Source organism: Perissodus microlepis, chromosome 23, assembly GCF_051167445.1.
Source record: "Perissodus microlepis isolate ML-2025 ecotype Zambia chromosome 23, ASM5116744v1, whole genome shotgun sequence".
NCBI lineage: Eukaryota > Metazoa > Chordata > Actinopteri > Cichliformes > Cichlidae > Perissodus > Perissodus microlepis.
In genome coordinates, this window is record NC_140482.1 from 26,758,058 (window position 1) to 26,785,339 (window position 27,282).

General features: G+C 41.0%; 1 long non-coding RNA gene across 2 annotated transcripts in view; it reads left to right on the forward strand.

The window, feature by feature from the left end:
* The window catches only part of LOC146361649 (uncharacterized), a 58,088-nt gene that overhangs the window by 9,322 nt on the left and 21,484 nt on the right, over positions 1-27,282 (forward strand). Inside the window, exon 3 of one of the 2 annotated variants that reach the window (XR_014799502.1) lies at positions 9,479-10,723. The exons of the other annotated variant lie outside the window; for it this stretch is intronic. This is a non-coding gene — a long non-coding RNA (uncharacterized LOC146361649). Of the gene's footprint in view, positions 1-9,478; positions 10,724-27,282 lie in introns of those variants that run through there. 2 annotated transcript variants of the gene reach the window in all.

Consider the following 27,282-nt stretch of genomic DNA (forward strand, 5'->3'; position numbering starts at 1 on the left):
AGTGAAATAAGCTTACATAAAAATGCACTTTTAAATTATTGTTTGTTAGGTAAAACTGGTCACAATTTTGGTTCTTTGTGTTAAGACTGGTAACAAAATGCTAAAAGGCAATGAGAATGTCATGTATTAGTTTATAAATCAAAGTGCTCAAATATTAAAACATAGAGGGATACAGATTTACATTTAGTTCTGTGTGTGTCGCGCTGACCTAGTAGGTGTGGCTGTTACTCCTCTCTTCCTCCTCCTGCCCACTACCTGCTCTGTGCTGCTGCTTGCGCATGGCTGCTGATTAGACCTTGTGTGCAATCTATAACTAAGCGTGGCCTGGTGCGCGCCGCTCCGCCAGGTGAGCTGAATTAGAGCAATCAAGGGCAGGCGTGGCTAGTAGACCTTAAAATGCATGCAGCAGTCATTTGACCCGGGTGCGACATACTGAGAGGACAGCAAACAAGGCACAATCCACGTTCCACTGTGAGGAAGACTTTGAGGAAGACTTTGAGCTAGACGGGCTATCGGTAAGCTCTTGGACTCATATTTGCTGTTTATATGTTCGGGAACTATGGAAGCTCAATTGTGGAAATGTATTTATGCTTTGGGAAATAGTTACTGCATTTAAGTTTAAAAAATTATATTGATATTAAAATGAATGTTTAAGTTTGAATAAATTGTTTATGTAGATAGTGTTTCCCACATATTTATGTTAATTAATACTAAAAATAGTTACCCCAAATCCTTGGTAAATCTTAAAACTAGTGTAAATATGTTTGGTTTAATTTAAGGAAAATAATTCTTTGTAAAAGAAAATCCTTGGTTAAAGTCTCTAAACTTTAAAATGTATACTTTAAAAATGTAATTGTTTATAAAAAGTGAAAAATGCAAGGTAGACACATTTCGTGTATTTAAGAACCAGTTTATTTCATCTTCGTTGTTTGAAATTACTCAGCTCTGTGATTAAAAACCAATGAATGTAAAACTGACTTAAACTGGGTTAAATGATAGTTTAGACAAAAGTATTTAGCTTTAGCTATGTTAAATGGCTTTACTGAAGTGTATATATTTTTGTTATTTCATTTCTATTCTGTATAATGCATTTAATTTATCTGAATGATTAATGAAATGTTCTTTATTTTTTGTGTTGAAAGGTTTTTCACCTATCTATATCTATCCATTTACTTACCAGCTATCAAACTAGCTGGTCAAAATAAAGTGAGTGAAATTCAAAGTCTGGTCTTTTTCAAGTGTGGGCACCTCACAAAGACAGAGAACACTTGACAGTGAAAAACCGCCCTGGCCAGTAGAGAAACCGGCCTTGACCAGTGAAGACTCCACAAAAGCTCACCACAAAGACGGAGAAGACTCCACCTGGGGGCCTGGAGGAAATCGCAACTTGCCTTTTGCCTGTCCAATCAATAACCAAGAAAGCAGTATGGCTGAGTCCAAGTCACTCGAAGAGCTGAAAATAGAGCGAACCACTGCAAAAAGACTGTTTTCCAGACTCACCAACCATATAATAAGGACCCACATGGATATGTCTGTAGAGGAGCTGCAGGATTCCTTCAAGAGACTCACAGCAGAGGGCTCCAAAGTGATTGACGTGAATGAGGAGCTTGAGGCCGCCTACATCACGCAGGGTGAAGCAGAGGGCACACCGGAGCTGATGGGCCAACAGAGAGCAGACGTCGAGAAAACGGAGAAAGAATGTGAGCAGAAGTTGAAGGAGGTGAAGCACCTGATCAGAGATACACTGTGGACATCATATGGTGAAAAAGAACTGACCCTTGCTCTAAAATCAGCAGAAATAGTGTGTGAGAACGTCACATCCACTCAGCCTGATACACCCCTGGAGGCATATGATTTTATGCTCCACCATCTAGAAGAACTGGTGAAGAAAGCTAAGCAGGCACACCAGACATGGAACCGCTGGGCTCCACCTGCTGAGAGGCGAGATTGTGATCGTCGACTAATGGAGCTCGAGATCTGCCTTCCAAAGCTGGTGTCAGGGAAGGCAGCCCTGATCAAAGCAGAGAGAATTAAAAGAGATACCGACCAAGCAGTTGTCACAGTCCGCAACACGGCCCCGGTCGCAGCCATAAAATTGAAAGCCACAGCTTTACCAAAGTTCACTGGCAGCCAGCGTGAGTTCTACAGATGGCGGAAGGAATGGGAGGCTCTGCAAAAGCAAGGTGAACCAACCAGGTCCGTGGAAGTAAAGAAATTCCAACTTCTCGATAGCCTCGATGATAAAGTGGCCAAAGATCTGCGCCTGTCCACATACACCTCGGCCGATGAGATCTTCAGAGTCCTTGAGAACCGCTATGGAAACCAAGCCACCATCGCCATTGAAATCATTGAGGAGCTTCAAGCTATCCCTCCTGTCCGTAGCAACCAGCCTAGAAGAATTATAGAGCTTATCCACTCAGTTGAAAAGGCCCTCTATGATTTGAATGAGCTGGATAAAGCAAATGCCATAAAGAACCTATTGGTAATAAAGTCTATTGAAAGCAAGCTGCCTGAGTCTCTAAAGAAAGACTGGCTTACCCACGCTGCTGATCCAAAGAATGCTGTGACTCATCAGAACCGGTTTGACAAGCTGCTCGCATACCTCCAATCTCAAGAGTCCATCTACGAGCAGTTAGACCAGCTGAGAGACATCGACCCTGCCAAGGAGAGAACAAAGTTCCCAATAAAGTACGCCCGTACCAAGTCAGTTAAATCCAGTACTGATCCAGCAGGCTGCATCGTCTGTGGGGACCCGAAGCACAAGAGAAAGCTCTACATCTGCAGACGGTTTAGAACCAACACAAAGTTACAGGAGAAAAAAGATGCAGTGCGGCAACTTGGAGCCTGCAAGAGATGCCTCGAGATCCACGACGAACCTTGCAGAAAGACGACTTACCTGTGTGGAAATCCAGAGTGCGAAGACCAACATCATTACCTTCTTTGTCCCTTGCCACGACCCTTATCACAAAGGCCCAAGTCTGGTCCGGCGAGAGCTGAGGGGAGGAGGTATACAGAGGTTCAAGAAGAGTTCATCTCTAAACTATCGCCAGAGCTAGCGCAGCAGTGTCGGAACGCTTTCTGCAACGTCTCCTCACGAGCCTTCAACTCCATGGCAGCAGAGAGAGGTCTACTGGAGGAGACTGGTCTAAAAGAGTACCCTGTGACCCTGATGCTCCTTGACGTCATCGCCAATGATGGGCAGAGAATTGGGACACTAATTGATCTAGCATCTGACACAAACTACATAACCCATAAAGCTGCAAGTAAGCTCAACCTTCGCAGTGAAGACGTCATGCTTGTCATCCAGGGTATCGGAGGTATGAAGGTGTCTGTGGCAACCAAGCGCTACCTTCTCAAGATCCGTGTTAACACCTCGAGAGGAACTTTAAAGCCTCACCAGTTAGTCTGCTATGGTCTTGACAAGATTGCTGAAGTGGAAAGACATGTTCCACCTCAGAAGCTACAGAAGATCTTCCCTGACATCCCTCTCGAAGACCTCATCAGACCCAGAGAGATCCAGCTTCTAATCAGCCATAAAGAAGGCCAGCTGGTGCCCCAAAAGATCCGTTCCATCGGTGACCTGGTTCTCTGGGACGGTCCACTTGGCAAGACAATTGGGGGCACACATCCAGACCTCTTTGAGGAAGTCACTTTGATGGCCCACACCTCCAAGACTCACTTCGCAAGATCAATGAGAGCTGCTGCATTCAAGTACCAAGAGTTCACTAAAGACCTAGCTTCCTGTCAGCATCCTGATCACCCTGAGACTCTATCCACCACAGCTACCAGCAGCAGAGACTTTCTGAAGTGGTGGAGGTGGGAAAGCATCGGAGCCGCTTGCCAGCCGAGATGTGGAGGGTGTCGTTGTGGGAGCTGCCAGCCAGGTGGTAAAGAAATGACGCTTGCAGAAGAGAGGGAGATGGAGATCGTGAGAAATGGCCTGACTTATTCAACTGGAGATGACCACAGCAGTGAACCGCATTGGCATGCCAAATACCCATGGGTGGAAGATCCAGCAACCTTGCCAAATAACAGGAAAGCTGTAGAAGCAACATTCATCAGAACCGAGACGAAGCTATCGAAAGAACCTGAATGGAAGACGGCCTATGCTGCACAAGTTCATGAGATGGTAAACCGCAGAGCTGCAGTGAAGCTGTCCAAAGAAGTCCTGCAGAGTTGGAATGGGCCAGTATGGTATATAAGCCACCTCATCGCGCCAAATCCACACTCGGTCTCTACCCCAGTGAGGTTGGTGTGGAACAGCAGCCAGAAGTACAGAGGCCTCAGCCTGAATGACATCCTCATCAAAGGTCCTGATGTCCTGAACCCGATAAGAGCTGTCCTGCTGAGGTTCCGAGCTGGTGTCTACGCCGCCCTTGGTGACATCCGCAAGATGTACAACTCCGTCTGGCTGGAAGATCGAGAGGTCCACTTGCACAGATTCTTGTGGCGTGACACAGAAGATGCAGACATAGAAGACTATGCCATAACAAGAGTCAACATTGGAGACAAACCTGCTGGTTGCATAGCCCAAGTCGCCATGAGAGAAACTGCAAACCTACCTTCATTCAGTCACTTCAAAGAAGAGAAACGTGTGCTGGAAGAGGATGCTTATGTCGATGACATTCTGACATCACACAATGACCTCGACCATCTGAGACGCCTAACAGCCAACATCGAGCACATCCTGAGAGCTGGAGGATTCTACATGAAGCCTTGGGTCTACTCCAGTCAAAGTGGGAGGGAGGAGTCAAAGAAAGAGTTGCCTCGATCAGAGCCAAAGACTATGATCCTGCCGAACCAGCTGACAGAAGATGACAACAAAGCCCTTGGCCTTGGCTACACCATCAATGATGACAAGCTTCATGTCATGGTTGCAGTGAACTTCTCAAAGAAAAGGAGGAAAATGCGCCTTGGTCAAGACCTGCTCAGAGAAGAAGTCAGAGGGCAAACACCTGATCCACTCACCAGGCGAGAACTGCTAAGCCAAGTCTCCGGCCTATATGACCCACTCGGTCTTGTGACTCCCGTCAAACAAAAGGGTGCCATCCTGGTAAGGAGAGCTTTCCAAGAAGCAAAAGTAAAGCACTGCCTCGAAGACACATGGGACGCGGCCTTGTCTGAAGGTCTCCGAGAAGACGCCATAAAGCTTCTGGAAGAGTATGCTGACCTGAAGAAACTGCATTTCACTAGAGCCCTGACTCCACCAGATCCCTGTGCAGACCCCAGTGCCATCACGTTCTCTGATGGCAGTGAACATGGATATGGCGCAGTGATGTACCTTCGCTGGAGCTGCAGCCATAGTGTCATTGTGAGACTAGTAGAGTCCAAAGCCAAACTGACGCCTCTCAACCACAAAGGCGATCCTGTTAAAGCAGAGATGTGTGGCGCAGTCTTTGCTGCCCGTCTGAAGACCTACTTCCACAGACACTGCAGAATCCAGGTCAAAAAATGGTACCACCTCGTCGATAGCCAGACCGTCTTGGGTGCAATCCAGCGTGAGAGCTACGGTTTCCAGACCTTCTTCGCAAACCGCGTTGGTGAAATCCAGAGTAGCACTGATGTCCAAGATTGGTGGTGGATTCCCGGGTCAGCAAACATTGCAGACATTCTCACCAGAGGGGCCAGTCCAAATGCCCTAACCGAGGACTCCGAGTGGCAGTCGGGTCCAAAGTTTCTCCAACTTCCTGAAAATGAGTGGCTGAAGAAATCCGCCGGAGAAGTCGCTGCCCAAGCTCGAGAAAAGGTCACAAAGCTACAGAAAAAGACTTTTGTTGCGGTCCTTACCAGAGTCCACATCAAGGCAGCTCAGGACTCAGCACACGTAGAGTCGAGAAGACCACCAGGAGTAGCAACCCAACAGCTAATCGACGAGAGGCGATTCAGCAACCTGAGAAGGCTGATTGGAACCGTGGCGTGGGTCTGGAGGGTTGCCAAAAAGTTCATGAGATCCAAGACCAGAGACCAAGAAAAGTGGGAGGTAGTACCATCTTTGGGTGTCCTCACAGTCAGCGAGAGACGAGATGCTTTTCGAGACCTTTGCCAAGCAGCACAAGAGGGCGTCAACTTCCCAAGCACCACAACAGACAGACTAGTCGTTTACAGAGACCAAACAAGTGGACTTCTAGTTTGTGGTGGCAGAATCCAGACCTTCAGAAAAGACCGCAAAGCCGTTCCCCTTCTACCATTCCAAGCCTGGTTATCCACCCTCCTTGCCAGAGAAGCACACAGCGAGGGACATGACGGAGTGGCAGGAACCTTACTGCGGATGAGAATGAAGGCTTGGGTTGTCAGAGGAAGAATTATTGCCCAAAAGGTCGTTGACCAGTGCATCATCTGCAAGAAGGCAAAGGCAAGAACCTGTAAGCAAGTAATGGGAGACTTACCTGAAGAGAGGTCAAATCCTGCTGCACCATTCGCATTCACATCTGTCGACCTGTTTGGACCCTATCATGTGAGGGATGATGTCAAGAGAAGAGTGACCATGAAAGTTTGGGGAGTTGTGTTTTGCTGTATGGCAAGCCGAGCCATTCATGTCGAACTAGCGAGCACACTATCAACAGAGAGCTTCCTGCTTGCCTACCAGAGGTTCACTTCTGTCCGAGGCCATCCCCGAAAAATCTGGTCAGATCCTGGCACGAACTTTGTCGGCGCCAAGCCTGTATTAGAAGAAATGTATGCTTACCTGAGACAACAAAACAAGGAGTTGCTTGAAGAATACTCTGCCAAAAATGAGACCACCTGGGCATGGAAGATTCTTCCTGCTGACTCACCTCACTGAAATGGGGCCGCCGAAGCTGCTGTCAGAGTTACCAAGAGAGCCCTTCATACTCTTGGCAATACAGAGGCTCTTACCTTCAATGAGTTCCTGACAGCACTCCAGCTAGCTGCCAACCTTGCAAATGAGAGACCCATTGATGCCAGAATTCAGAGCCGAGAAGATCGCATTGACTACATCACGCCGAATAATCTGTTGCTTGGTCGAGCCACACAAAGTGGGGACTTCAAGACTATCGACTTCACAAATTATCCTTTCAAAAGGCTGAAGGAAATACAAACCATGGTCAACAACTTCTGGAGGTCCTGGAGCCAACTCGCTGGACCAAACCTGTTCATCCGCAGTAAGTGGCATACTGCAGAGAGAAACATTGCTGTTGGAGACATAGTTTGGCTCTGCGACCAAAATGCCCTTAGAGGGCAATTCAGACTCGCAAAAGTCATCAGCGTGAATCCTGATTCCAAAGGGATCGTTCGAGATGTGCATGTGAGGGTCTCTCCAAGTTCCAGCATTGCAATCAAGAGTCCAAAATCTGCTACCACAAGTCCTGAGCTGGGCACCATTTTACATCGGGACATCCGGCGTCTTGTGGTCCTTTTACCGGTGGAAGATCAAGCAAGGGACCAGCCCACCTGAGTGCGATCTTTCCAGGCAGTGCTGAGCAAAGATCGAGTGGGAGGTGTCGCGCTGACCTAGTAGGTGTGGCTGTTACTCCTCTCTTCCTCCTCCTGCCCACTACCTGCTCTGTGCTGCTGCTTGCGCATGGCTGCTGATTAGACCTTGTGTGCAATCTATAACTAAGCGTGGCCTGGTGCGCGCCGCTCCGCCAGGTGAGCTGAATTAGAGCAATCAAGGGCAGGCGTGGCTAGTAGACCTTAAAATGCATGCAGCAGTCATTTGACCCGGGTGCGACATACTGAGAGGACAGCAAACAAGGCACAATCCACGTTCCACTGTGAGGAAGACTTTGAGCTAGACGGGCTATCGGTAAGCTCTTGGACTCATATTTGCTGTTTATATGTTCGGGAACTATGGAAGCTCAATTGTGGAAATGTATTTATGCTTTGGGAAATAGTTACTGCATTTAAGTTTAAAAAATTATATTGATATTAAAATGAATGTTTAAGTTTGAATAAATTGTTTATGTAGATAGTGTTTCCCACATATTTATGTTAATTAATACTAAAAATAGTTACCCCAAATCCTTGGTAAATCTTAAAACTAGTGTAAATATGTTTGGTTTAATTTAAGGAAAATAATTCTTTGTAAAAGAAAATCCTTGGTTAAAGTCTCTAAACTTTAAAATGTATACTTTAAAAATGTAATTGTTTATAAAAAGTGAAAAATGCAAGGTAGACACATTTCGTGTATTTAAGAACCAGTTTATTTCATCTTCGTTGTTTGAAATTACTCAGCTCTGTGATTAAAAACCAATGAATGTAAAACTGACTTAAACTGGGTTAAATGATAGTTTAGACAAAAGTATTTAGCTTTAGCTATGTTAAATGGCTTTACTGAAGTGTATATATTTTTGTTATTTCATTTCTATTCTGTATAATGCATTTAATTTATCTGAATGATTAATGAAATGTTCTTTATTTTTTGTGTTGAAAGGTTTTTCACCTATCTATATCTATCCATTTACTTACCAGCTATCAAACTAGCTGGTCAAAATAAAGTGAGTGAAATTCAAAGTCTGGTCTTTTTCAAGTGTGGGCACCTCACAAAGACAGAGAACACTTGACAGTGTGAGTCTTACAAAGAAGCACAGACATCCAACTCTGTACTCACACACAGGCCTCAAAGCCCAGATCAAATCAGGTCTAAATTTTCTCATCATTTTAATAAGCCTCTCAAAAATACCCTTTCGATTGCTCCAATCATACTGGAAAACTACAAATAAAGCTTGAATAATTTTGTGGCTGTGAGGAGTAAGGTTTACACTTTGCAAATGAGAAGCTTCTGATGCTATACCAGCCAGAACCATAGGGTATATTGTAGCAAGTACTTCAGAGGATCCATGATATGTACAGAATTATATATGAATGTTCTTAAAGTGTGAAGCAGAAGCCTTCCTGGAAGTAAAGTTGGCAAGAGACTTCCTTGGCATGTGGTTGTTTAAGCTAAATGGCACATTACCAACACATAACTAGCTGAACATATTGAACCTATGTACATACTGCATCCTGAAAGTTGCTAAGGACTGAAAGGATGGGGTGGCTGGGTGAGAGAAGGATGCACACCAGAAGTCTCTTGATATGCTGTATGCTAAAATCTCTCCATGCACTTATCTCACATCAAGCAAATGCAAATGACTAGGCTTGGATGGCATAAACACAGACATCCACACACTGAGGGGCACATGTCCTTAAAACAGTCATGAACACAAAGAGAAGGCAATGTTCCAGGTGGAAGCATTGAGTGAGCCTTCATATTGTCCTAGGAGCTGCAGCCATCTTCCCTTCCTGGCTTCAGATATAGAGAAGAAGAAAGAAAAAGGCTAGCCAAGAGAGAGGGGAAAAAATTAGTCTGAACTTGAGTTCTGTCACTGAGGATGTCCTTTCACTCTGCCTTGCTCTTCTTTCTCATTTTCAAGGCAGATGAACCTGGGACTACCTGCCTGAAATGCTAGGTTTACTTCTGTTGGCTAATTTAAAGACACATCCTGCAACTTCTCCTCTCCCCTGTATTTTGTTTCAGAAATGTCCCGTTCTTCAGAGTCTGCAATCATCACTGTGGAATGCACAGACAGACATGCTGCTGGAATCGACTGAGGCACTAATAAGGGTTAAATATCCACATACTTAGAACATAATATGAAAAAGCACTTTAATGGCATATACAACTTGAATTCTAAAATAATGTCTTTTAATAACATGTGCTGTCTTTATATCTGAAGCCTCATATATCTTATTCCTTTTTGTCATAGAGCTCCATCGTTGTCTAAAAAAGCATTAAAAACACATTAATGAGCAACATTATTCCACTGGGAGACACAGTTATGCAGCAGAATATACAAAGCACCAAAACAGCCCCAGTGCAGGCTTTACTCCCATTTATCATCTCCAAAAAAATGCACTGATGAACCTGTCATAAAGTCAAGCTAAGATAAAAGTATATATCCATGAGCAATTTTTAAACTTGAACATCTTCAGTGAGAAGTTCCAGTTTGAGGTTATTATGAACTGAGACCCGAACGTGGTTTTGTTTTTCGTGGCGTTTAAATCAATGAAAAAGATCGATAATAATGAATGTACTTGGGTATTGTGATGGGCTTTCAATTGGTAGCACACTAAGATCAGCATCAAGTAGCTACAATCAATTTTGTTTTTATTATACCAACATATTCATTGTAAAAACAATGTGGCAATAAGAATTATCACCCCAATCTGCAGATCACCTCAGGTTTGTGGAGCTTCACAGGGAGTTTCTGCTCATTATTTAGCTGTCAGCCTGCAACTTCACTGTTTTGGTTAACCCTCAGCCCTCACAGTCATTTTTTTCTGACTGCAGCTTCTATCAATACATTCTCAGGCAGTTACTTAGACAAGCCTATGCTGACTGATGCCAAACAATCTGAACAAAAAGAAAATGTATTAGCTGTCAGTTTCTAATGACAACTCTCGACCTGCTCCTAATTACTCTATTAAGGCCTAATAAGAAACTTGGTGAGAATATAATATTTAAAGAAAAGATTGGTGGTTTTTGCTCTGTTTCTGTCTAGTCTTGTAATATTTTGATATTATGTCTTGAGTTTCTGCAGCTTATTCTTTTCTGTTAAAACTATTTTGTATACACGACATTTCACTAATGAACATTTTTGCTGTAATTCTCATATTTTTCTGAGATTATCACGGCTTCATCTTATTTCTTATGGAGTACCTAATTAAAGGCTGTGTTTATGGTAAACCTCTGCATTTTCTTCACATGAACGAGTTAACTGAACCAGATAATGACCTACTTTCTGATTGCACTTATCCAAGACTGCAACTCAAAAGGAGTAAGACTAAGGGCTTCATTTTTTGCAGAGAGCTTTTGGGATACTTTAAGAACACTATTACCAAAGATGAACAAACATGAGACTCTTGCCACCAGTGTTGGTCAAGTTACTTGAAAAAAGTAATCAGTAACTAATTACTGATTACTCCCCCCCCCCCCCAAAAAGTAATGCCATTACTTTACTGATCACTTATTTTCAAAAGTAATTAGTTACTTAGTTAGTTTTTAAAAACATGATTTACAACCTGAATAGGTGATAAAGCGATAGATCTTTCAGCCCAATTCTACTTTTTCTGCATAATCAATCATATAAAATGTAATCAAATGAAAAAGTCTCTTTTTAAAACTTGTTTTATTAGTTTTAATTTTTTAACTTTATGCATCAAGCAAAAATTAAATTATATGCAACATTCTCTGACTGGAAGAAATTTGTTTAACATTTAAACCTATTTTCTGCACATTCCAGCATGTAAAATAAAATAGTTTTTTTTTGTTTACACTCTTTCAAATAGATGCAAGTAAAACACAGCAGAAACTAAATAAAATCAAAGACTCAGTGGTCCTGTTGCTCTATTTTCACCTGTATAGCAGGAGTGGGACAGGCGGATGTTTGCCCTGGTGCAGGTGTGTCACAGCAGTCAGTGGAAGAATCTGGGAGTTTCTCTGTGAATTTCACATTCCCGTGGCAGCGTACTCGGTGCTTGCTCGGAAGTTTGGGGGGTTGCTGTGAAAAGAAGTTTTCTTCCCACGCAGTGAACAGCGGATGATTATGTTTTTTGTCACTTTTTACAGAATCAAACTCAAAGTCTGCTCTTGCTCTTGACGAAGGCGGTCGCACTTTTCTCCTCTCCTCCTCCTCCTCTCCCTTAGCTTCCCTGCTTAGCCTCTTATGTCCTTGTCTAGTCTTGTGTTTTTTTTTGTATTACTTTTCCCGGGAACATTCTCTCACAGTCTGTTCTTTAAAACCTAAAAGAAGAATTATGGATTGGATCAACTGGTCCCTAAATGCAATTGACACCCCTTTCTCAACGAGAAGTTTGGGCTTGGGTGAGCCTGAGTGCTGAAGATATCTACTTATTCGGAACCATGGTAACAGGGTTCTGGCTGATTGGAGCTGGCTTGGCCCTGACTTATCGAAGAATTAAGAAAGCGGAACCGGCTGTTCAAACCCCCACAAGGCTGCCCGCTGGGATTGGAACGATGGGAGAGGCGTGAGTTTCTCAAAATGGGCTCATTGAGTCAGCACGGATAAGATCTTGGAGAGGCTACGGCTGCTGTGAATACTCAGAATAAGATCTCTGACTGCAGACTGGATACATCTCGGAAGGGCTAGCTCGGAATAACATCTCTGGGCGCAAATTGGATGACATCTCGGGGAGGCACACTGCCGTGAGTTCTCAGAATCGGCTCCTTGAGCACAAGAAATGACAACATCACAGAACGCAAGTATGGCGAAGCTCGCGGCTCTCCAACGGGAGATTGAGAGACCAGTGTTGGACTGTAGAACTGCTTTGAAATTCATATGAGCTGTTCGCACTAAAGTAAAAAGCACCATCACTTATGCGGATACCCCTTTGGCGCCAGCTGCGGTCTCAAGGCCGGAGCTGAACAAAAACACCCTGATAATGACTGTGTTTAGTCTGTTCCTTCCCATTCCATGCAAGGCCACCTGGGTTGGCTGGAAGACTGTTTACTTAGCCTAGCAGGGCGAAGGACACTGTCTCAGCTGAACTCTGGACACGCACACACATACATATACACTGATATGCACACACTCATCCCCCCCTCCCTTTCCAAACGCCTTCGACGCTTTTTCCCTTCCGATGCTGCACCCTTTACCCACCCCTGTTGCTTGTCATGTGTTTCTTTGGTGTATTAAGAGTTTTTTCATGTGCTATGTGCAGAGGTGTTTTTTTTTTTTTTTTTCTGTTCTCAAACTGATCTCCCTGTTGGAGCTCAGTCTGGGGGGAGTTATTTTTTTTCTCCTTATCTTTCCTCATGTGGTGCATTTTCCATTGTTATACCTCTCTGACCTGTCTTCCCCATGTGATGTTTTGTGTAATGTATGTATGGTCGGAGGGTAAGATGGCGCCGCCATTGCGTGCAATAGGTCGGCAGCCTTATGAAATTTCCCCTTGTGGGACTAATAAAGGTATATCAAATCAAATATGTTAGTTTGTTTGTTTGTTTGTTTTTTTAAGTATAGGGCTGTTTTAATTTTAATTATGTTTTATTTTTTCCTGTATTGTCTTATTTTATTTTTCTTAACTTATTTACTGTACAGCACTTTGGTCCCGTGCTGGGTATTTTAAAGAGTTTTATAACTAAAGCTGGATTGGATTGGGTAAAGCAGGAACATTTACATTCTGAGCTGTACAAAGTTTAGTTTAGTTCTGGCAGTATTCATGAAAAGTAGCAATTTAAGAAATTGCAATGGCCAAATCAAAAGAACACTTTAAATGCCAACCATTCAATACACCTTCAGCAGTTTACTCAAACCAGACGACAAACAAATTATGTCTGCCTTACTGCACTGCTTCAGACAACATGCTAGTCCTGAAGAAAATTGTTCAGAAAGCAGCTTTCCCACAAGAGAAATGGAATAAATCCTTTGTCTCTATCAATCTGTGATATTTTATATATTTCACTCACGAGAGGTGTAGACATTATCAATCTGAAACAGAGTAGCTTTTAGAAAAAATAAAATTAAATAAATTGTCATATCGTCTGTCCCAGTCAGACAAAACTAAATGTAGGATGATACTTTCCGTCTGACTAGGAAAAATCTGCTGTTGCCCAGGGATTGTATTGAATTTTATTGCTTACAGCAAGCAATTGCAAGTGCTTGCAGCACTACGTTGCTGAATGTCATTTGGCAAAATCTATGTCGTTATTTGTGGAGGAATTTCCGAATGTCTATTTTATATCTATGAGGTTCTGGCTGGAATATGAATATAAGAAGTCGACATAAATTTCTGTTACAGACAACAACAGATTTGGGATTTTTAACAACTGACCACAGTTAATTCTATGCAATACTGTTCAGTCACCATCATTCAGTCTTTGCCATTTCCATATTCAAGCTTTGGTCCCTTGGTGTGCAAAAGCCTTAACACTTAACAAGGAAACACAGAGCGTGTTGTGAAAGTGAAAATGAAAAACAAAACTCCAAATGTTTTGGATGTGAATTTGTCATGTAACACACACAGAGTGAACATGTTGCATTGTTGTGGAAAATTCATCCTCAAACAAATGCATAGTGAAAAAATTGAAGTTGATATCAAGTGATGATGAGCTGATCCTGATTTATTTTATTTTATTGTATATAGTATTTTATTTTATTCTATTCTGTACAGTTGTGTACAGTATATTATTCTTAGTGTATTCCAGTGTTCTCTGATTTTTGCTATATAACTTCGCACTGTCCACTTTCTGCTGTGACAAAACAAATTTCCCACGTGTGGGACTAATAAAGGTTTTCTTATCTTATGTTTCTACAAAGAAAAGGAAGAAACAGATTCCCGGTTCATCCAATTCTCATAAGAATTTCATGGTTCGATCCAAGAGTTGAAGCTGTATCACGGCAGCTTTCATACATATTTCAGGATGTCAGATGGGACCGCATCTGAGGAGGCAGAGATTAAAGATTTCAGAGAGCCAATTGACCCAGAGCAGCATCTAGCTGTGTGTCTGAGATTCTATACCATTTGTGTATTGTGTAGCGGTGCCCATTTTGAGCTGCAGCACATTTGTTGCCAAGTGGTCTAAATGGTCTGATCTGTTTATTTACATCCAAAATCTTAGAAAAATCAAGCTTCTTTTGAAACATGTAATATGTACACATGTAATATATCCACAGATGTAGTATTCATGTCTGTGTTCGCCTTTCCCTGTTGTATTTTGAAAGTTTATTTTACGTTTTTTCTTGGGCTTGTTTTGTGGTTGGTTTTTTGGGGGTTTTTTGGGTTTTGTTTTTTTTTCTTTTTGTCTTGAACAGGTCGCCAGCCTGTTGCCGGGCTGGTGACTAACATAGAAAATGATTATTTATAAAATTTTATGTTAAGTCACTAATGATAGCTAGGTAGTAAACTATATTTTCTAAGCAACTACAGGGATTTGAGAGTTTAAGAAGCCACTCAGGGATTAATGTGAAGAGATACTGGGCTATCTGTGGTTTGTGCCATTTTCTGTTAGATCTATAAGGTTAAGTCAAGTCTGTGGTCAGAACAAGATGCACACGCACACCAGCTTTGCCCTTGTGGGTTCATTATAAACACTTTAGCAGGCCTTATGCTGCACCCAGAGGTTGCTAAATAGCCCTGATTGATTCGCTGGTGAAGACCCCAGTCGGCAAGTCCTTTAGCCAATAATCATTCACACACTAGCACTCATCTGCCCATCTGTCCTACACACCTGCCAATAGAGTTTGAGCTACGTGCTGATATGGCATTCAGTGCCTTCCATTAGACAATACAAACAGCAGTCAAGACTCTCCTGATGACATACGGAGAGGAAAAAGTATATCAGAGAAATCTGAATCAAAACTGAATCTTGTACAGCTCATAATATGAAAGTTCCCAGAATGTCTCTGTAAATAGAACTACTTTCAAAGCTGAAATGGCAATAATCAAAATAAGAGTATGGAAAAAAATAAACTTTTAGGTTCTGTTATTACTTGTATTCATTTACTAGCTTTATGCATGACAAACACTAAGCACTTCTACTGTGGCACTTTCCCAAATCCCAGCTCCTGATCTGGTGCCTTTCATGTCTCTCAGCATTTCATGCTTCATAGCTACAAATTCACTTTTTAGAAAAATACTTTAGGTGCCTCGTGAGTCACAGTTGTGTGACTCGTCTAGTTTGTTTATTTTCTTTTTTTTACTTGGCACACAGAGATATCTTGAATCAAAACTGAGGCTCAGTATGACTGATCGCATACACTCCCAAGCATTTCCTTATGAACATCGTATTATTCATTTTCAGTCTTGCGGCATGGAATCTGAAAGATGTTGGAAACATTCCTTAGAGAAACTGCTCTATTTTGATATGGCTGCATCACATGGCCTAATTTCCACAGATTTTTCAACTAAAGATCAGTGTTTCCAAACTGCTACCGTTACCACACCGTGAAAGGGATTCTGGGTGACCGGCAGGGCCTCTAGTTCATTAAACTCAATGTGATGTTCCCAAAACTAGATTCATATGACCTTTGCTCTTTGATGACAATACTCTGACTGTGGCATTCAAACATAGACCAATCTGGATTAAGCAGTGTGAAGTGTTTTTAAGGGGGAAAAACATCACTACTACCAGCTCAGACTAGGTTCACAATTAACAGTTAAATGTTTGGAGGACGAGGCTACAGAGACATTTCTCCTGACACAATGAAACATTGAAAGCTACCCTGTGACACTCTGTGAATGTAAAGGTCGTCTGACCTGCAGGGAGCTTTCAGGCATGATTGGGAAGTAATTGTATATTTCTTAATTACATATACCTATACAGTTCCCAGTAATGGTAATGCATGCATATCCCATCACTTCTCTATTCATCAGCTTTTTGCATTATGTTTGGTTTGTGCACTGAAGTGTAGTAAAAATGGACAATATTTATATAGCACTTTTCTACTCAGCTCAACACACCAAATCACATTCACTATACTGGGAAGTCCAGTTCTGTTTTTAAAGATAGATCAACATACAAACCGGAGAAGTTGGGGATCGAGCCACTAACCTTCCAACACTACTGTTTGAGCCAGTATAGTATTATGCTTTCAGTGTAACCAAAACATAAGTGTCTTCCATCATCATGGGTTTGCTGAGTGTCTTGGCAAACTGCTGCTTGATTGTTATTTATCCTTTATTTTAAGTTTTTTATGACTATTTTTGTGATTTACTCATTATTGGACTGTGGAGGCTGGTGAGAAATGACATTTAATTTCCCTCTATACTGTATTTCTTTACCATGCAAAGTGACAACCTTGAATCACATGTAATTTTGAGGTGACTGGTTGGCGTCAGGGGTGGGAGCAGAACAAGACAGGTGACTGTAACAATAGTAGACAGCGCCATTTATTAAGCAGCATTTCTTTATGTCACGTTAGAGGCTGCTGTAGAATAATTCCAGACTTTCACAAAGCCTCAAGGAGCTTTACATTGTAAGATAAAGACCCTATGGTAATACAGAGAAATGCTAACAATCCGACGATTCTCTGTGAGCAAGCACTTCGGAAACAGTGGGAAGGAAAAACTCCCTTTTGGCATAAAGAAATCTCCAGCAGAACCAGGCTCAGGGAGGGGCAGCCATCTGCCAAGACTGGTTGGGGATAAGGGAAGAGATTAATTAACAGAGATTAATAATAACTAATGATTAATTGAAGAGTGGTGTATAAACACAAACTGAAGGGGGGGAATGAAGAAGAAACACTCATGGGAAGCCATCAGCATCTTAGGCTAATAGCCGTGTAACTTCACGCTTACCTGATCCAGCCCTTACTACATGCTTAATCAAAAAGGAGCGTTTTAAGACTAGTCTTAAAAGTAGAGTCTCCTGAAACAAAACTGAGAGCTGGTTCCACAGCAGAGGGTCCTGAAAGATAAAGGCTCTGCCTTTCATTCTACTTTTAAATATCCTAAGAACCACAAGTAAGCCAGGAATCTGATAGCAAAGCACTATACTGGGGCTATGAGGTCTTTAATGTACAGTGGAACCTGATTATACCAGCTCTTGTATGTGAGAAGGATTTTAAATTCTTCTACAAGAAGCAAAAAAACAAAACTAGTACCTAGATAACATACTGACAAGTCTATAATGGTTTTTCACTCATACAAACTGAACCTTTGGTTTTTAGGAATCATTCTTTAGGTAAAAAAACAAACAAACCCAAAAAACCCCTCTTGGCTAAGGTTATAAAAGACAACAGTGTGGTTTAAGTGTGCCAAAGTGTGCATGGGAAAGCATTCACTACTTGGTCCATGGAGTCATTCATTATCTATGCTTCATAATCACATCAAATCAAGATTTATCAGATCAAGTGCCATCTTTCCAGCCTTGGAAAAAGGAAGACATTTTTTCATCCAAATTCAAAAAAAAATAAAATAAAAAAATACAACAAAAAAAACCTGTCTCTGATTTCCTAATTAATTTCTACTATTATACTTTTGTTAAACCCTAATTAAAGCTTAAATCCACACATCAATCATTTATTGAGTGTTTGATATCAAATCCAGTATTGTGGTGTACAAAGGCAAAATGAAAAATCTTTTTGCCATTACTTCTGAAAGTGTAGCGGAAGTCTTGCTCACTCTTGATTTTGATTGGTTTGTCAGGGAAAGTGACATCGATAAGTGCAGCAGTGTTCCAAATGTTGAACTGTCAGGTGTGTTTTTCATGGCAAGAACTTTGACCTCCATTATATTCAAATTCTTCTTAGTTTGTATAGAAAATAGATGCTGAGAGCACAAAAATTGCTTTCAGTGAACATAGGCCCTTAGGATGAATAGGGAGGCTAAAGCTGGGTGTGATTTACTCTGTGATTGGCAAGTTGCTAGAATATAACTTTACAGTGTCCCTCAGTTTCTCAATCACATTCATCCCTTGCTCTTCCTATCTGCTTTCAAAACACAAAGATTGCAATGGTGAAACCACTCAGCGTAAGGCTTCACTGAGGGACTAACTATTGAGTGAAGCCATAACGGTTACACCAATCTTTCTATAAAGTCTAGTACAAGGTCATCAACTATATATTAAAAATAACAGCATGTATGCAATGGAAGGTAATTCTAGCCTTAGTAGAAAATGTATAGCTGTCTAATGACAATAATAATCTTTTGAGAATTTTGATAGGGCAACGACCTATCAAATCCAAAAGACTTTATAGTGGATAGGCTATTAATTCACAAGACAGCCTCCAGTAATGTGTGTGTGTGTGTGTGTGTGTGTGTTAGTCAAGCAAGGCAGTGATTAATTAAATCCTGTGGGAGTTGGAGTGTTCATTGCAGAAGGCAGAGAATGCAGCACATCCAGTTGATAGTTCCCTTGCGATGTAATGCCTAATCTATTGCCATGGGAGGTGTCTATCAAAAGATTGCCATCAATTCATAGACTTTGCCCAACTCATTGGACAATATGTAGTACAGTACCTGGGGAGCCTGGGTGGAATAACAGTATAATCATCTTGTGGAAGATGGAGACCTCCACATACCCACTTTTAGTGACTGAACTCAGTCAATGTACAAGTCAATATATAGAATACAGAGAGCATTATTTAGGATGGAGAGCATTCCACGTGAAAGACGTGAGCCCAGGATAGAAATTCTCTTCATTTGCTGTAGATTATGTAGTTTCTACTGTTGTAAACAGTGGATAGAATCATTAAATGTGCACGTACTTTCATAGTCGATTGAAAAGCTTTCATTATAAAAGATTAAAAACAGCTGGGCTAAACAAATGAAACAATGAAATTAGGTCCTTGAAGCTAACACTATGACTGAATGTTAATGAAGCATGAAAATGAGGGATCAATGTGATTAACAGACACCACAAAACAATGTTATGCAGGGTAATGGTCAAGTAAGTGCATCAAAAAGAATAGAAGACATAACTGATGCACAAAGTTACTCCATCTGGCACAGTCTATTTGGCAGTGAACTAACTTCACAACAGGTCCATGTAATGAACTATAAGTCCATGAGTAATCTAAAAATAATTCACTGCAGTTTTGACCCAGCATATCAGAGCCAACACTGCTTTGAAAAGTGTTGCCTACTCTTGAATCACTGTAAATTTTTAGCATACGCTACCAGTCAAAAGTTTAGACACACCTTCTCATTTAATGGTTTTTATTTATTTTCATGACTTTTTAGTACATTTTAGATTATCAATGAACGCATCAAAACTATGAATGAACACAAATGGAATTATGTAGTAAGCTAAAAAGTGTGAAATATCTCAAAACATATTTTAGATTCTTCCAAATAGGTGGTGTGTTTGGGGTCATTTAATTTCCTTAAGGATTATTAAAGGATTCTGATTCTTCTCCACCAGCAAGCCCACACTCTCAAACCTCCTCCTCCATGCTTCGCGGTGGAAAGCCATGCATATAGAGACCATCCGTTCACCTTTTCTGCGTCGCACAAAGACATGGCGGGTGGAACCAAAGATCTGAAATTTGGACTCATCAGACCAAAGCACAGATTTTCACTGGTCTAATGTCCATTCCTTGTGTCTCTTGGCCCAAACAAATCTCTTCTGCTTGTTGCTTTTCCTTAGTCGTGGTTTCTTAGCAGCTATTTGACCATAAACACCTGATTCACACAGTCTCCTCTAAACAGTTGATGTACAGATGTGTCTGCTGCTGGAACTCTGTGTGGCATTTATCTGGGCTCTAGTCTGAGGTGCTGATAACTTGGGATTTCTGAGGCTGGTGACTCAGATGAATTTATCCTCAGCAACAGAGGTGACTCTTGTGAGCCAGTTTCTTAGTACATGGTACTGATGATTTTGCGACTGCCCTTGGGGACACATTCAAAGTTTTTGAAATTTTCCATACTGACTGATCTTCAGTCCGGCAGTGGCTCACACACCCAAGTTTTTGTGTCAGTCACTGCTGGAGCTGTGTTATACTTGGCCTGCTGATACCTGTAAACTGCCTCTCGAGTCCCAAAGGCCAGCCCAGCATAATAAGACTCATTTCATCTGATTATGAGATTACAGCCGCAACAGACACCAACGACCTTGCGCTCACAGCTCCTTGCAGCTTTGTCAACAACGGAGGTGTGGAACATGGTCCACTCAGACTCTATGGCCTTGGCGTCCTTCGGAATGCAATGGAAGCACTGCCAGAGGTGGGAATTAAAGATCGCGTGGACTGAGGCCTCTGGCAGAAGTTCCCAATGAACCCTCACCATACACATGGGTACACCATGTCTGAACACCATCTTCTGGTCCCACTTACCAAGTGGTGATCAGTTGACAGCTCAACTGATCTTTCTTTCACCCCCACTGATACATATCAACCAAGGAGCTGTTAACAGATAATATCACATTCTTTATTTTTGGGTCATGCTGTAAAGCACAGTATAACAAAGTTTACATTATATTAAAAATGAACACTTCTAAGGTTACTTGGCACTATAATATATTAATATTCAGGCTCATATTATCTTACAGAGAAAAACAAAGCAGACAATCATAAACAAAAATTAAATATAGAAAATTAATAAGGCAGACAGGCTGTTGTCTTGCATATTGTGTTTCTCCCTCAGCAGAGACTATAGCTAGAGCTCTGCTGGGAGAGAAACTCCCACCAAGGTTCAAGGTTCTTTATTCGTCACATGCATAGTTATACAAGTATAACACAGTGAAATGTAACCTGACACGCACCTCGAGTTGTGCAAAAGGGGGGAGGAAGACCATTATCTATAATATACCAGAAACTCAGAGCTCTGCTGGTTTCTGCTGTTTTAGCTCTGGATAAAGCACAGCCATCTATACTGCAACCTTCAGTCATACCTACATTTTAACAAAGTAGCTTAAGTGACTGCCAAAACTGTTAACTAGTGTCGTTTTCAACTGCTCATCGGCAGTTGCAGAGTAAGAAAAATTGATCCATCAAAAATTCTGACAGCAGTGGGAAATGACTGTGAGGCAGTTTCTGTCCAGAACCACTGGAGCTGCCCACTGTCTGAGATGATCCTCAGTGTTGTATAATACACTGGGAGATGGGTCATTTCTGAATTTAATGTTGTTAAATTTTTAAATAGTTCTTTAAATATATAAAGATTATTAGTTACAGTGAATGTAGTGTCTGTATCCTTGGCAGTATGCGGTGCAGTTTGTTTGAAAATGTTTTACTCACTGAGGTCCTGCATTTGCAAAGCATCTCCATTTTACTTCTCAGTGCACACCAGCCACTTGGGGAAGCACTGTCATTGCTCCTGCTCTTACTACGCCAAGTACTGAAAACCTCTGTGAAGCAACGCACTCTTTTATTTAAACTGAGATTCTTTTTTAACTTTAGAAGCCTGGAGCTATGAGCACACACTCAGCCCTCAGAGCTGTCATCAGTGTGTCCTTTCCACAGTAAACAAGGAGAAGAAATAAGCCAGCATTGTAAAGAGCTCCCCAGTGGACACAACACTCACGGCTGATGCAAACCTCTCTTCTTTTCTGTCTCTTCAAATTGGTCTGGGCATTCTGAGCTGACGTAAGCGGGCAGTTCTCATTATGGAGAGGAGGTTGTCCAATTTCAATTGACACCTTATTAATCAGCATACCATCAGCCTTGGATCATTTTTTTTTCGTGGCTCAAAAATAAAGTTTTTAGGGAAAAATGGGGGGCGGGGGTCAAGTATCTTTGAAATGTGCACACTGATAGCATGATATAAACATGTAAGAATTTATCTGAACTTGTGTATGTCCACTTATACACACATCAAGATGAAGGGCTATAAAAGGGCAAGCATGTCAATAATGCAGATTGACCACTTAATTCCCACTAGTCCTTCTGTCACCCGGCAACAGAGGTAGCCACAGATCAATACACCTATTACCTGATATAAGAAGTGAGTGAGCAGGGAGTCGGGGTGGAGGGGACATGGGAGGTAGAGGTAAAATGAGAGCGAGATGCTCAAGGCCAACATGGTGTATCTCATATCAAGATAATAACCCAGGTAGCCTTCTGACAGCTGTCCGGATAGAAAATATGATGAGGGACAGAAAGGGGAATACAGCTAACTGAAGGCAGGGGAAACACTGTTGCAAGGTGACAGACATTAAGGTATTAGCACAGACGGGTACACAGAGTGAAAAATGACTTGATAAATGCTGAAAATGTTAAAGTATTCTGTTTTTTTGGTTTTGTTTTGTTTTTGTATATAAAAAAGCGTGATCAAAAATGTCCTACAGCTGCAGAGAGTATGTTGTTTGTATTTGTAGTTGCAAAATATAATTTGCCACTGGCTGAATTGCCTCCAGTGTATGTAGCTTAAAAATAGATTTAAAAAAACAAAAAAACCCAAAATATTACCTGATTTAAAATTGGACATTCTTTTAAGGTCTTCAGCTTGTGCACCCATAAACAGTTTTCAGCAGGGCTGCTATTTCAACATTTCTCAGTGGATGTTTTTAAGTAAAGATACTTGAAAACTTCCCCTTGCACTTGCGCCCCTGCAGTGGGTGCTTGATCTCCTATCTGTCAAACCTGCGATTCTTTGAGTTCATCTTCAGTATCAGGAAGTGGATGAGGTTGCAGAGAGATAAATCTGGCAAGTGGTCAAGTCGTTGTGCAAAAATTGTGTTGGTGTTGTAAAAACTGAACTCTCACACACTGAAAAATACCACAGTTTAGCCCGTTGTCATCCCTGGGGGGTAAATTTACAGTGTACAGTCCGATAAAATTGTTGGCTCTTCAACTGAAAACTCCATGAGTATAGCTGGAGACACAGCTTTCACCACCAGCAATGATGCTCTGCACAAAATTTTATTCAGTCTGAAAAGTAGTTTATGTTTGGTCAGTAGTACGATCACAGACCACAGAGTACAAGTGGTCAAAATGGGCCTTCTGGGAAGCATGAACTAAAAAAACACCCCAAAAAACAACAACAAAAAAGCTTGAGGAGGTGTGTTTCAGCTATTTCACAGAGTAACATGAAAGTAATGTAACGAGTAGCATAATGAATTACTTTTTCCCCGGCATAATTAAATAACGTACCTTACTTTTAAGAAAAGCCTTCTGTGTAATATGTGTAATAGTTGTTTTTTGTTTTTTTTTGAGTAACAAGTCCAACGCTGATCACAACAAAGAGGGGAAATGCCTCAACAAACATGCACGAACACTTGACCCACAGCATGCAATTAATTTGCAGGAATGTAATTTCTTTATTGCTGCTTAGCAATAGCGGTGATTCTAAAAACTGAACCAATGAGAACCCAATGACAATCAAAAGAATCGATAAGTGATATCAATAATGGGATCGGAATCACTAAACTCTTATCAATTCTCATCCCCACAGGTGGATCGATAGATTTTGATTCATTTCTATGTTTGTTTCTATATTTGTGTTAGAAATTCAATATTAATCAAAGGCAACCTGAGTAAAGACAATATAAGTTTAAATAATGGTTATGAAAGCAAGGTTGAATAGGAACGACTGCAACCAAACTCTTTTTAAAACTAGAGCGCGGCCTCTGACACCTCCGGTGAAACTGTGGCCCACACGACGAGCCACACTGAAGGATTTGTTAGCATGAAATGGTCTTTTCAGATCCGACTGTTACACTTAATAATAGGCTTCAAGTCTAGACTACAGCACTACTTGTATTTATTCCTTTTGAGCATCTCAAGGGTGAACTTACTCTGGTTCGTTGTCTTGCTGCATAAACAGGCTGCACATGAGCTTCAGCTCAGATCGATGACATGATGTCTTCCTTTGAGATTTGCTGTCAGAGAGCAGAAGTCATGTTTCCCTCAATTCTGGAAAGTCACCCTGGCTTTGAAACAGGACATTATCTCTGCAACATCACACTGCCACCTTCATGCTTGACTTCAGGTATAATGTACTTTTTCGAGAATGATGTGTTTGGTTTACACCAGATGTAGCTGGGCCATTTTCTTCCTCTCTTAGTGTGAATGTGTAGCGTCCCAGAGCCTAAGAAAATGCTGTGGACTACTGAATACTTTTTCATGTAGGGCCAGCTGATATATAATAACATTTCTGCATCCATACATATAATATGAATGAAAAGCTACAGTGGCCCTTAGAGTGAAACATGTTACAACATTAGAATGACATACATTGTTTCCATATCAGACATTAATCAACCTTTGGGTAAATTTGAAAAAGAAGAAACTATTATAGCAATCAGATCAGGGTCAAAACTAATCATTTCTTTTCCCTTTGTTCTAGATTTGTTGGTTTAATGATGACTCAAAGGTCAGTGCTGCTTGCAAACAATTATGCTTCAAAGTTCACCAAAGATCAACTCATGGCAATAAATAAATACATACATTAATTAATGTATCAATCAAACTCAGTGGGAAATGAAACAGGTGTTGGTGATTTTCAAAGCACTTCTCTGTATTTAGTAGCTATACAGCTATACAGTAGATATGTAAATTTTCAGTCATGTTCGACTGAGTAGCAGCTCCCAAAACTTGAATCTCTCAAGATGGTACAGGCAAGTAAACAGTGAGCTGTGCCCTGTGCACTTTGGGTGGTAGATAAGAGTCATGAGTTTTCCTCTAAGCTGAAACAATGAGAGAAGCACCTCTCAAAGAAGAGCAGTGAGATCTCAAAGCCTAAAATGTTTGATACATCTGAGCCAGTCACATAGGCTAAAGGACAGATAATCTATAAAGCAGTGTTTGAAATCGGCGTCTTCAAAGAGATAACTTTACTCCCATGTGCTATCAGTGTCGCATTGAATCTCTTTCTACCATGGATTTCAAATAGTTGCAAACTCTTTACAGTTGTGAGAATTGTTGTCAATTGTCTGTGTGTGGGTCTAATGCTGTATTACTGCTTTGTATCAATGTGTCTGTGGGAAAACATCTTAGAGAGGAGTAGACAAAACAAAGAAGAAACAAAAAATTCTCACAAGCTGGATTTGAACCACATAGATCAATGCTGCTTTAATGAAGTTACCCTCCATAATGACAGAAAAAATGTTCTTTAAGTACATCTACTAGCTGGGCAGTCACTGAAATGTTTTTTTTAAAAACATTTTAAACATCATAGCTGCATATCAAGTATTTTATTTTTCTCTTGTTGGTACTATCATACCATCCCAGTAGACTGATACGTGGGAAAAACCTGCTCCTGAGATGTCTATACAGTATAAAGTCTAAAATTCGCTTTTACCAAATGGCCCATATCGTAGGTTAAATAGTCATTCAAATAAGGCATTGCAAACTGTTTGTGTTTCTGCACTTAGCACCAGTAACAGCAAAGCAAATTGTAAGTTTGTGACCAGACCTGCTGCACAGATAAAGCTAAAGATAAAGAAGAACTTTATTGTCATTGTAGTTATACAATGAAATTTGTTTGGTAGCTCACAGAGGCCAGCAGCAATTAAACAAGAAGCAGCATAGTAATAAATAACCGTAGTAAAAGTATAAGATATAAAGTAAAAGGAAGGCACTTAGCACAGTAAATAACAAAGAAAATATAATAGTATTTACACCGATATATTGTGTCATTATTATCATTACTTAACAGGTACAGTCTGCTCAGGGTCCCTCTACGTTTAGCTTGAGTTTTGTTGTTTGTTTGTTTTGTTTTTTTAATCCCAGAATTATTTTATTTTTTTTAGTCTGTGACAGAAGTCATCCCTCAGTAAAGCTAATCAAGGATGAGACAGCGGGTGTGAGGAGGAGGTGGGTGCTGACAGAGAGGTTTGGACAGATGGACAGAAAGACAGGCTGTGCTCTGTCAGCACAGTCTGACATGATGAGAAGGGACAGACGAATGGAAGAACAGAATTGGAGAAAGAAGTGAAGTGGAGAGAGTAAAGATGAAGAACCAACACCAGAAGTGAAACTACACACTGTAACACACTAACACTTCTTTCAGTCCATTCAACCCAACTTTTCCTTTTTTCTCTTGTTTGCTTAATTGATTTTAAATAAAATGTATATGAAGTCATGATGTTGGGGGGAAATGATGCGTTTTATTTCCCGTGACACAGTCTTGTGTTTCTGGTTTAAAAATATTTGAAAACGGGGGAAAACCTGCTTTTTAGACAATGTAAACAGACAAACGTTTTCTGAGAATCACAAACAATGAAACTCCAGGTAAATGTGTTAAAATACTGTTAGTTTAAATGTGGGCCATCAATGTTGATTTAACAAACAAAACCTAGAATGAAAAATATGTGAACAGTTTCTCTTTTACACCCAAAAAATGAATTGAATACCAGTAGCAAAATAGAAATAATCACTGCTTTGGTGAGCCAAACTTTACACATATTTTGAAAATAAAGTGATGTGACTGTCAGCAAAACCATCTGATACTACTGATTCAAGGAAGATGATGACAAAAATGGTTTTGAACTCTACTTTTTGAAGCCTTAATGTTTTGGTTTTTGCCATGTTAGTTGTTTTGTTTTGGCATTTAAACAGAGTTATTTGGATGGGAGCATCATAGGAAATTGTCCGGTGACGACATCCAAAAATGTACATGCCTCTGAACCAGACTAATAACAATGCTGTGCTGGGAGATTGCGTACACCTTGCAATAGAAGGTTTGTGAGTTAAAGTCCGATTGTGCTGCATTCTCATACACACCTTTGTCAGGTGTCTAATGTGTAGAAAAGTTCAGTGCTGCAGTTCTTCTCAAACAGCCAGAGTCTGAGAATGAGAACTGTAATTCTGCTGTTGGTTGGCTTACTCACTTGGTGTTGTTACTTATTTTATGTTGTTATTTCTTAGCCTTCTTAATGATAATGCTAGGTGTGGAGAAAAAAAAATCTACTCAACGCTCAACTTTGTGAATTGGAGGCAC